Genomic DNA, 12,932 nt, shown 5'->3' on the forward strand with positions numbered 1-12,932 from the left:
GGCAAGCTTCTGTTAAAGCCAGGAAGCTGACCGAGAGCAGAGGGATGAGAGAAGAGAGAGGGAAGCAGCAGGACAATATCCTGCCAGCTTACATAAGCTGTGCTGCCCCTGGCTCCCCAACTCTTGGCAGATGTTCCCTACTGTATGTGCTTGTGTGGCTATGGGAGGGTTTTCCTATCAGTCCCACTGGCAGATATGGACAGTGCTTCTATGTCCATTTATGGGCTTCGAGTTACGAATTTTTCATGCTTCTTTCACCTCTTTAATACAGAAATGGCATCAGGCCGTTCCTTTACCAGACATAACAGGATTGTACAGTCACTGAAATGATCATGTTCTGATCTCGATTTTTTTTAAAGTTAGGAAAACAGTCATCCTCTGTATGAAGAATAGGATCTCCCTTACTGTAGCTGTATTAGAAAAGACTTCATGTAGTCAGGTTCATTTCAATCCAATTTGACAAGTGCTTGTAAGCACCTACTATGTGCCAGGCACTATACTAGACATTGGGCATGCAAAGAAAAAATGAAATGGTCCCTCTCCTCAAGGATAGTTCATTATACTGAAATTGAAAATATTGTAAAACATGAGGGTGTGATTCTTACCTGAGGTATATAGGAATTTCTCTTTCTCTCTCTCTCTCTCAACTAGCATCTATGTAATACCTTAAAGTTTACAAAGCACTTTACAAATAGTGTCTTATTTGATCTTCGCGACAACCCTAGGAGCTACTTGCTATTGTTATCCCCATTTTACAGATGAGGAAACTGAGTCAGACAGAGGTTAAATGACTTACTCAGGACCATACAGCTAGTAAACGTTTGAAGTAGGATTTGAACTCATGTCTTCCTGTTTCAGCAATCCATTCACCTAGCTGCACACTTGTTTGCGTGTGTGTGTGTGCGTGTGTGTGTGCGCACGTATGTGCGCACGTGTGCATATGCATACGTGCATGTATGTGCAGGTGTGTGTTTGTGTTCCCGTACCTTTGGGGAACTGGGACAATTTTTATCTTTGTAACTCCTTCTATTAGAACAAATGGTGCTATCTCCACTGGGTTCAATGAGGCTATTGTAACAGTGCCAGGGTTTCAGGAGTGATTATGTACCTTTCCTGAATATGTCTTGACCAAGCTAGCCCGTGGTAGATGCTTACTAATTGCTTGCTGGATGACTGGAAGAAAACAGTTCAGAGTTAGACCAAGAAGGCACCAGAAGAATTGATCAGTGGTGAGAGGAGTGCCTTCAGACTGAGGGCTTATCATATATGTTTGACCCTTGCAGGGTTTTGCTCCTCCCCCCTTCAGATGGTCCCACTCTAGAGGGCTTGATTTCTGACCATACCACCCCCATTACAGAATGAATCCCTTTGATTCCCCTAGAAAAGCTACTCCAGGTCATCTGGCACTTGGGGGACCAGTTGTGGAACTTCAGAGATTCTACATAGAGTAGAATGTTTAGTAGGAGTATTAAAAACAAATCTCCACTTGAGCTTATGGCGATGAACTTCATGCTACAAGCCCAAGGTTGCCCGTTGTCCTCCTACTCCTCCTTTCCCCACTTGTCTCCACTCCTACTTTCCAGGGACAGCAAGGACAAAAATCTAGGCACTGTTAATTGGCAGTGATGACCCAGCCCTTCACATTTTCCATGGATCAGGCTAAGGCGGCATTTGTTATCCACAAATTGGAAAGGATTGTGTTCGATTTGGTTATTTCTTTGGAAGGCGAAATAACTCTTTGAGAGGGAAATGATTAGCTATTTAATATTTAAGGTCAAATTGCATTCAGTTCAAGGCTATGTCCATTGGGTTCAATGAGGCTATTGTAACAGTGCCAGGGATTTAGTAGTGGTTATGTACCTTACCTGAATATGTCTTGACCAAGCACTCTTCAGAGCCTACCTAAGAATCCTCTTCAGCAATGATCATTTTCCTTCAGGCAAATCTCATGGACATGGCCTAAAAGGGAATCTGGACCTCTAAGAGGTTGTCGGAATGAAATGGGTCAATCAATTCCTTTCCCCAACCCACACATGACTGTTTCATTGATCCATTGTCTGGAACTTCTCCTGTGGGGATTAGGACAGCAAGTGATAGTGGGCACTGAATAAACCACACTGACTCCATTCTGGAACTAGCTCAATTCCCTTTCTGTTCAATTGTGGGTCTAGTCCAATTTCTGTCTTGTGAGAAAACTTTATTCAATTGTGGGAATTATGGGAAAATTTCATCCATTGTTTGCCCTGTGCTGCTGGGAAGCCAGACCACTTCTACCTGCCACTTAAAAACCCTTAACTGAGGACCTAGGTTATGTTGACCAGAAACCCAGTCAGATTGGAAGACTGATGCAAGGAGTTTTCTCACAATTGTATATCTCAAGCAACCCATATGTTTTATCTGAAAACTGATCCATACTGGTCAATCGGTTATTGTTTCCATGTTCCTTTGATAGAATATAGATACTTGTGGGGAATGGACACCTCTTTTTCTGATTTCAGAGAATTGCATCTGTTTGTTTTCCCCCTTATAACTTGCAAAGTCCCTAATCTTTCCTCCAATTAGAAATCCAATTACTGAATTTTTTTATTCTGGCAATTGTTTTCTTTTAATTAATCTGTCTTATTTGAGTAATATAATGCTTAAAAATCTATCTCTCCCTGTATTTGGGGTCCATTCCTAAATTGAGGAGGTCTGGTCCCAATTTGTTATGCAATTGGCATGCATTACTTAACAAATCAATATGTTTGGAAGCTCAAACCTTTGTTTCCTTGGTCATTTCATCTTTCACCTGCCACACTCCTATGGCAGCATCTACATGTTAACTGAACAAGAATGTTGGGCATATATATATATATATATATATATATATATATATATACATGTACATGCAGGACAAGTCACAGAAGGGCTCCATGTAGTCCTTCTGTGGTCACTGGCTTCCATGGTTATTGGCTATACCTTTCTTTTCTTCACCCTAAAGAGTAAGGGGCACTTATGTAGCTAATTACCTACCATAGCTTTAAAGAGATCATCATCCCTAATTGATGTTCATTTCTGTGAAAGGAGGCTAAAGGCTATGAAAAACTGAAGTGGTGTTGGTACCTATACTCTCATTTTAATCAAGGGCAAATGAATAAAAAATATGGCTCCATACTTGCTATGAGTACTTTGAATGACATCATTTGATCATCTGGGTTGCCTAGGACCCTAGCAAAGTTCCAATACTCTACCAGTATGATATCCATGTGTTCTGTGGAGCAGTAGTGAGGATTCAAAAAAAAATAATGAATTTTATTTTTTTAGTATGAATTTAACAAACATCAACAAATACAGACATTTTTAACATAAAAAAGAAAAACAAAAAAGGGAATTGTATGTGGAAATGAGAGCTGTTATGTAGTTTGTCTTTTCCCCCTACTATGCACAGTTTTGTTTTTTGGTAGGTAGGGAAGTTTTGACATGCCTCCTCCAAAATAGTGCTGCAAAGTAGAGAACTGCCCCTTCCTCTGTGGCCAAGTTGGTGTTTTTGGCTTTTGTATTAGACCCTTCGGCCGGGCTGTGCCTTGGGGTTTGGCTAAGTATGCCACAAATTATCCCAACTTTGCCATAGTGAGTTGTGATTCCTCACAGCAAAGAATGATACCGGGCAAAGTTTGAGAACCAATTGCCTTAAAGGCTTACACATGGACCTATTATGAACAACCCAGGACTGGTTTTTGTTTTTGATCATAGGACAGAAGATGCAGTAGTTCTTGGGCACATCCAACTTTTATCTCCTACCTCTGTGCTTTTGCACCTACTGTGGTCCAGACCTAGAATGTATTTCCTCATCATCTTCACCTCTTAGAATCCCTAACTTTATTCAAGACTTAGTTTGTGTGTCATTTTTTGTGGGAAGAGTATCTCAATTTCTTTAAGTCCCAATTAAAAATCTCATCTTCTACAGGAAGATTCCCCCATTCCCTTTCAATTCTAGTATCTTCCCTCATTAATTATCTCCTATTTATTCTGTATCTAGCTTGCTTTGTATATGTTTGTTTGTATGTTTCTCTCCCATTAGATTGGCAGCCCTTTAAGGGCAGGGACTGTCTTTTTACCTCTTTTCTTTCTCTTTAGTACTTAGCACAGTGCCTGGCACATAGTAGGTACTTAATGAATGTTTACCGATTGATCTCCTTGTAATAGATTAGATAGATACTAAGCACAGGGGTCGAAAATACAGGCAAGCAACAATCTCTGCCTTCAAGGAGATTACATTCTAATGGGGAAGACTACATATAAGTGTATTGGAAAGCAAGGATTGAGATTATATGGCAACACAGTCTGGAGACAGATGGTGAGTGAGGTGAAAGTCTAAATTTTGGCAACATAAGGTGAAAGCTCACCTATCAGAACCTAGAGTGGTCTAGGGGCAGAATCCAAGTTTCTGGAGCAGAGATGGCTGGAGTAAGACAAGGCAAACCCCACCAGGATGGTTCCAGGGGTGGGCTCCCAAGATCCAATTGTTAAATTTTCAGTGTGAATGTTTACACCTCAGAAGTCAGCAAGTGCTACAAATTAAAGTTTGATTTGTTGTTTTGTACATTGTCTAGACTTAAGAAAGTGATGTAGAAAATATCAATAAGGCAGATAAAACTTATGTGCACACATATTCTTAAAAATTTGGTGAGCCAGTTGTTAAATATTTACTAGCAGACCGCTGGGTGAAATTGTTAGTCTCTACTTCATCTTTCTTATTCTACATGCATTCATCCATTTATATGTTGTATTCCCCTGGTATTTAATACTAACATTTTATCAGTGTTACTGTGTAACAGTAGGATGTGGAACATGTTGCCTCTGAAGAATTAAAGATGAAAATGACGCAGAGGGCAATAGAAAGGCATATGATGAGTGTGAGCAGACGAAACATGTAACCAATGAGAAACTATAAAGGACAGGAGTAAAGAATGCCACCAAGAATTGTATGTTAGGAGAAAGAAAGGTTGAGAAGGAGAAGAAGATGACTTAGAAACTTAAGTTCAAGAAAGGAATTGATGATGACACTTAAGTTTGTGAACCTAATTTGCTGGGAAGATGTTGAAACCCTCAACAGAAAAAGAGATGCAAGAGAGAGCCCAGGGAACATCCCTGTTTACTAGGAATGAATTAGATAAAGATCCAGCAAAGAAGACAGAGAAGGAGCAGTCGGAAATGTAGGAAAACTGGGAGAAAGCACTAGCGTGTTGGGTGGACTGCCTGTGGGTATGTGCCAAGCACAGTCACAGTATGCAAGATGTCAGGTGGTGAAGGCCATGAATACACCACAATTGCTCCTTCTTATTCCTCCATCTGCCTTCCAAAGGATCAGTCACACAAGGGCATAGAACTCTTACTTAAGGGAAGACCCATCAATATTGGATCATATAGCTAGAGATGAAGGGGACCTCAAAGGCTATCTAGTCCAACCTTTTATTTTTTGCAGATGAGGAAATTAAGTCCAGGGAGTTCACACAGGTAGTAAATATCAGAGGTGGGATTTGATCTCAGGATCTTCATTTACCTTCAGCTAGGTGGCATATTGGATAGAGCACTGGGCCCAGAGTCAGGAGAACCTGACTTCAAATCCAGCCTCAGACATTTATTAGTCATGTAACCTTGGGAAAGTCACTTAACCTCGTTTGCTTCAGTTTCTGCATCTATAAAATGAGCTGGAGGAGGAAATGGTAAATTACTTCCGTATCTTTGCCAAGAAAACCCAAAATTTGTCACAAAGATTTGCACATGACCGAACAACAACAACAACAATTCTCCTGAAGGCTGACTCTGTGATGACATGGTCATTAAGATACAGCCTATGCATATTAGTAAAAATGATTGAATTGAGATTCTGACCCTCATCCATCTATAGGCCTGTCTGACAGTAGCTGCCATTACACAGAAGCACTTTATACAGTACTTGATCCTCACAACAATCCCATGAATCAGACAGCAATGGCACCATTTTAGAGATTAAGAGACCAAGGCTCAAACAGGCTAAGGGAGTTGGCCTCTTAAGATCATGTAGCTAGTAAAGGACCGAGCTGGGACCTGAACTCATATCTTCTGATTCCAAGTTGAGTCTTCTACCCTGTAATGGAGCTTAGGGGACTGTATACATGCTACAAAAACATCTGGAAAGAAAATGAAACATTTGAGATGTTTGGTCTACATGATGCCAAACATCTGGATATTTGGAATCATCTAGATGGCTGATAAAACTTTTCCCTTTCTGTCTACATGTTTTGTATCATGTAGATCCAGGCTTATAGGCGGTGTCTCTGATTTAGAGCTCAAGAGTCTGTCCTCACTAAATATGCCACTTTAAACTTGCCTTTTCCGATCTTTTTGTGCCTATTTTCTTAAATATAGCAGTTTTGTAAACTTGGGTGGTTTCTGACTTGGCTCTTTTACTTTTTGCACGTGAAATGTTTGAGTTGGGATTATTTTTCTTTAGAAATGTGGTCCAAATTAATTTATATTGCATTGATGGAAAAAAGAAATTACAACCTTAAGAAAATTTGACCTCAAATCCTTTGATATGTGAAGCCAATTTTTTTTTTTAAATAGACTAGGCTACAATCTTTCAGGAGTATCTATGGGGGTTTCAAGTAAAGGAAAGAGTAATGAAAAATATAATACAAAGTCTATAATTTTCTAAAAAAGGATATTTTTTATTAAGACTGACAGTCAACCAATCAGTACTTTTTGAGCACTGACTGAATGCAGGGCATTGTACCAAGTGCTACAATATGAGGAAAATTCCATCCAAATGGAATGTCATGTTACTTTGTTAAATATGTTAAAATATGTAAATGAGAAATACCTCAAATCACAGCAACATTGCTTCTACCTTTAATCACTATCTGAATAAATTTTATTGTGAGATGATAGATTTTCAGATTAACACTAGTTTCTAGTCTTTAGATTTTTTCTAACTATGGAAATCCCAAAGATATAAATTGAATATACATTAGCTTTACCACATTCATTATTATTATATCACATTTGCTTATATATATTTTCCTCTTGTGTATTTTGCCCCACTCACTTCAGTGAGTGAAAGCCCTAAATAAAACGCTCACCTCTGAGTCTATATACCCTGTTCAGGGCCCCAACTGTTCACATCTAATCAGCAAAAAGGTGTGAGCCTGGGGCTTTGTACCTAGTAATGCTTAATCAAAGGCACTTGATTACTCTAGCATTCTAAAAGAGAAAACAGTAAAAAAAAGTCCCATCTTAATTAATATTACACCTACAAATTCAGATCAATAAATGCTCCACAATTTGTAGTCTTAGTTGTACTAGCTTCAATCCTCCTTGCCTTCCCTATATTGCCCCTTAGTCAGTCAATTCTATTGTAATCTTTCCTCTATGTTTGAATCCCTTGACCTCTTATCTTATTGATGATCATATCTTGCCAAACTCTGACTTTGAATCACTGGCACTATCTGGGAAACTTTGCTTTGGAACTGCCTTGCCTACCTGAACAAAGCTTGAAAAAGTTACAAAACTTTGAAGACTGGCTCAACTACAAATCTGTGTTACATAATCTCAATGGGGCCTATACCACATCAAGACAGTGCTTTTACACTTTCCCAGTCAATTTACTATTTCACTCACCACAGACACTTTTCCAAATCTTTTCATTCTTCCTCAAGTCTGCCATGGTACCCTTTCCCCCCATCCTCTCTACTAAGGACATGGTGTCATACTTTACTGGAAAAATTGAAGCCATTCCACAAGAGCTCCCTATTCTTCCCTGCTCCTCATCCCACATCACTCAGATGTATTGTCCTTACTATTTCTTTCTTCACTCCTGTCTCTCATGAAGATGTGGATCTAGCTAGTGTTATTTCTCTCCTCTCTTCAGCTGCACTTCTCTCTCCCTCTATTTGAATTTACCTCATCCTTGTCTTCTTTGCAGCCTTTCATTCTGTTGATCACCTTCTGCTCTACTTTCTTCTCTTTAAATTTTCATAATACTGCTTTCTCCCAGTTCTCCTACATTTCTGACTGCTCTTTCTCTGTCTTCTTTGCTTGATCTTAATCTAATTCATTTCTAGGAAACAGGGATGTTCCCTGGGCTCTCTCTTGAATCTCTTTTTCTGTTGAGGGTATCAACATCTTCCCAGCAAATGAGGTTCACAAACTTAGTACTATTGTCAATTCCTTTCTTGAACTTATGTTGCCAAGTTGTCTCCTCCTTCTCATCCTCCTTCTCCTCCTTCCCCTTCTCCTCCTCCTCCTGGTCCTTGTCCTCATCTCCTCCTCCTCCTTCTCCTCCTTCTTCTTTGCCCACCCCCCCACCATCACACTATCTTTAGTATACATATCCTTATCTCTACTCAAACAGACACAACCCTGTTGCAGTCTCTCATGCCTTACTGAAGTCACCATTGTTGTATCTTTTTGTTTGGTCTTCCTGCCTCAAGTATCTCTTCATTCTAGTCCATTCTCCATTCAGCTGTCAAAGTGATCTTCCTTACGCCCAGGTGTGACTATGACTCCCCTTTACTCAATATATGCCAGTTGTTTTCTATTACTTCTAGGATCAGATATAAAAATCCTCTGTTTGGCTTTTAAAGGTCTTCACAACCTTGCCCTCTCTCTATTTCTAGTCTTTTTACACTTTATTCTCTTCTTCATAATCTATGATCCAGCAGCACTATGGTTTTTTTTTGTTGTTGTTCTTTGCACATAACCCTCTATCTCCTTACTGTGCTTTTATTTTCCCACTGGCTGTCCATTATGCTTGGAATGCTCTACCTCCTCATCTCTGATAACTGACTTTCCTGGCTATCCACTAATACCATGCTATCTTTCAATTCTTAAATATACTTAGAAAGAATCAGGAATATTTAGCTTGGAGAAGAGAAGACCGGGTGGGGGGAGGATGATAGCTATCTTTAAGTATTTGAAGTATTTGTAGGGCTGTCATATGGAGGGATTGTACTTGTTTAGAGATAGCTAAGAAGCTCAGTGGCTAGACTGGGCTGAGAGGCAGGAAGACCAGAGTTCAAATGTACCCTCAGATATTGTGTGACCATGGGCAAGTCACTTAATTTCCATTTGCTTTAGTTTCTTCAACTGCAAAATGGAGATAATAATAGAAACTACCTCCCAGGGTTGTTGTGAGGATTAAATGAGATTTTATTTATGAAGTGCTTAGCACAATGCCTGGCACACAGTAGGTGCTGAATAAATGCTTCATACATTCCTTCCTCCCACCCTCCTTCTCTTCCTTCTCTTCCCTTCCTTCTCTTCCTTCCTTCCTTCCTTCCTTCCTTCCTTCCTTCCTTCCTTCCTTCCTTCCTTCCTTCCTTCCTTTCTTCCTTCCTTTCTTCCCTCCTTATTTCCTTTTTTCTTTCTCTCTCTCCTTTCCTCCTTCCTTCCACTGACTTCAGAGGGAAGAGCTATGAACAATGGTTGAAAGACACAAAGAGGCAAATTTAGACTCTATGTCAGAAAAATAGAATTATCTAAAGATGGAATGGACTGTCTCGGGAAGTGGAGGGTTCACCCTTGTTAGAGATCTTCAAACACAGGCCAAATGGCCACTTTTGGCATATATTATAATAAGGATTCCTTTTCAAGTAAGAGTTGGACTGGATGGCCAATTATGACCTTTCCAACTCTAAAATTCTTTAGGAATTTTAGCTAAATTAGCTAATTTTTAGGTAAATACTTTAGGAATTTTAGTTGTCTCTTCCCCTTGGTGGTTGTAGCAGTAGCAGGGCTTGTGGTTTAAGCATCTTATTTTCCAGTAAGTCTTTAAAGAATAGGAACAAGCAGCAAATTTGTGAGGCAGTATGGGAATGAGGAATAAAGGGCTTGTACTTAAGATTTTCCTGGACAGACAAATCAGCCCCAAACAAAACATGCCATATAAGACTTCTTTCCAGAAAATATCTTCACAGATAAAATTTTTCTTAATATTTTTGTGGTTTGAAAAATATACAAAGCCTCTGGAGAAATTCAATGGCTCTAACATTTTTTTTTTGTACTTTATTTTGCTAGACTGAGCATTGGTAAAATTCCCATAGTAATTAAATTCTGGGTAGGTCTGGATCCAGTAATTCTCTTGAGATCAAGTTACATGGTATTTATAGGTTATGATATTGTATTTGACCAAGTACAGTTTTGACCAAGTACAGTTAAAATTTTCTTTTCTCTTGGATCAATCACAAAATTTATGCAAAGTTGGGTTTGCTTATGATTTCATGGACATAAGACTGGAGTAGCTTCCCCCTCCCTCTCCCTATTATCTGATAAATACTGATTTATCTGGTAAACACTGATTCTAGCATGTGCTAACTGACCTCCATCTGTATCTAGCAAGGAGTGAGAGGTAGAAAAAGGTATTTTGCCCAAGTTTTGGATTCACTGTTTTTAGTATTTTCAAAGGACCAGAGAGTGCCAAAGAATAGTCCAGGAAATAATTTGCAGAGCAAATAAACCAAATCACAATATCCAAATTTCTTTCATTGTTTTAGGCAACATTAAAAAAATCTCTCCATTAGCTTAAAATGGTACTAACAAAAAATGACTACTTGTTTCTTCTTCATCTATTTCTTGAACTAAAGTGATTTTCCTATAGATCAGACCATGTCACTCCTTCACTCAAAGCACTGCAGCAGCTCCCCATTACCTCTAGGATGAAACATAAATTCCTCGAACTGGCATTTAAAGCTCTTCTCAATTTGATCCATTCCTATCTTTTCACTCTTACCCATTATTCCCCTCGTGAACTCTATGGCTTAGCCTCACATGGTATTCCTTATACATGGAACTTCATCTTCCATGTCTGTCCCTCTGTACTGTCTATCCCTTCTAAGGGCTCCCATGAATACCTGACTTGAGCATATTCTTTAAGGGTTCTTTTGAAGATTTGACTTCCCTGCTCAAAACCATGTAGTGGCTATTAATTGCCCTTGTCAAATCAGAACTCTTCATAATATGTGTCAATGTTCTCCACCAATCAACTCTGCAAACCTCACTGCTCTTCTTCTATCACTACTGAACTTGTACTCTGCTCTCTTACTGTAATGCCTCCCCCCCCCCCCACTACATTTTCTTCATTATAGATCCCCTTTCCATCTAAAATATTTTAAAAAATTTAACCCTGTGGAGTTTATCAACATTAATTCCATCTAAATCTGGCCAATTCCAGATATCTGTGTATGTGTGTGTGTGTGTGTGTGTGTGTGTGTACCCCAGAGTATGTGTATGTGCATGAGTATATGTACACAAACACAGTTCATAGTTATGTACTTATCATAGGTGTGCATAGTGTAGATTGAATATGCTAGAACATCTCAGGGTAAGCATTACCATTGACTCTTCCCTTTTACCTCAGGGGAGCTCATACTTATATACTTACTGGCTTTCAGCTGTTTTCATCTTGTGTGTTCTACATCCACCTTCTAACTATCAGGTCATCAAAGGCAAAGACCATTATATCTTCTTCCTATTCATATATTCATTCATTCACTTAAAAAATAAGATATTTGTAAGAGAAGTGGATTGGCTTTTTTGGGGGGGGAGGGTAGTCCTTGAAGTATGTTGCAGATATATTTTGCCTAGTTTTACTCAGACCTTCCACTTTTGCTTAGAGTGAACCCAGGCAGGGGGTATTTGGGCAGCCTTCAGGGATACGCCCTTCCCCCATGAGCTGGTCTATCTTTATTACACAGTGATTACGCATCTATTATTTATAAAGCAAGAGATATTTGGGTCTGGTAGATAGTCAAAAAACCTAATTGCTGGGTGTTCCCAGGAAATTCTCTAAGGCTACAGTATATGTTGTAGTATAGTTTCCAATCTAGCCTCAGCTCTCCCTCTCCACCCCCACCCCCAACGAAAAAAATAAAGCATTGAGCTAGGTAGGAGAAAATAAGAATGAATAAAAAGAATACCTGTCATCCTAGCTTTTGGGGCAAGTACTCACTATTTGACAAAAATGGCTGATAAAACTGGAAAGCAGTCTATAAGAAACTAGATACATACCAATATCTCTTACCATATACCAAGGTAAGCTCTGAATGGTAAATCACTCGGACAAAAGGGTAAATAAACATCATAAGCAAAGTAGAGCAGAAAGGAAAATGTTTTTCAGATCTATGGCTGGAGAAGAAGTCACCAAAGGATAGAGATGATCACAGGAGATAAAACGGATGATTTGGATTATGTAAAATTTAAAAGATTTTGTACAAACAAGTCAATGCAGTGAGTATTAAGCAACTCATTTTCAAGCAGGTAACCAGAAGAAAAATCTTCATAGTAAGTTTCTTTGATTAAGTTCTCATTTCCATGTGGAAACTTATTCACATTTATTATTTATTATAATATAATACAGAATAATTATATAATATGTAATACATTAATAATATACAATATAATTATTTAATAATATAATATATAATAATTATAATATTATATTATTTATTATAAGTACAAGAGCCTTTCCCCAACTGATAAATGGTCAAAGGATATGAAAAGGTAGTTCTCAAAGGAAGAAATCCAAGCTATGAATAGCAATATGAAAAATGCCTCAAATCATTAATAAATAGAGAAGTGAAAATTTAATTCTGAGGTTCTGTTATACCCACTGGAAAAATTAGTAAAAAAAGAAAATGAAAAATGCTAGAAGGATGGTGGGAAAATAGGTACTTAAATGCACTGTTGGTTGAACTGTGAAGTGATCAAACCATTCTGGAAGTCACTTTGGAACTATGCACTAAAAATGACTAAACTTTGCACATTCTTTAACCCAATAGTACTATTACTAAGCCTATATCCCAAAGAGATCAAAGAAATGGGAAAAGGACACATCTTTATAAAAAGTATTTATAGTAACTCTTTTCATAGTACAAAAGAACCAGAAACTATGGAGATACCCGTAAATTGGAGGA

Source organism: Trichosurus vulpecula, chromosome 7, assembly GCF_011100635.1.
Source record: "Trichosurus vulpecula isolate mTriVul1 chromosome 7, mTriVul1.pri, whole genome shotgun sequence".
Classification (NCBI taxonomy): domain Eukaryota; kingdom Metazoa; phylum Chordata; class Mammalia; order Diprotodontia; family Phalangeridae; genus Trichosurus; species Trichosurus vulpecula.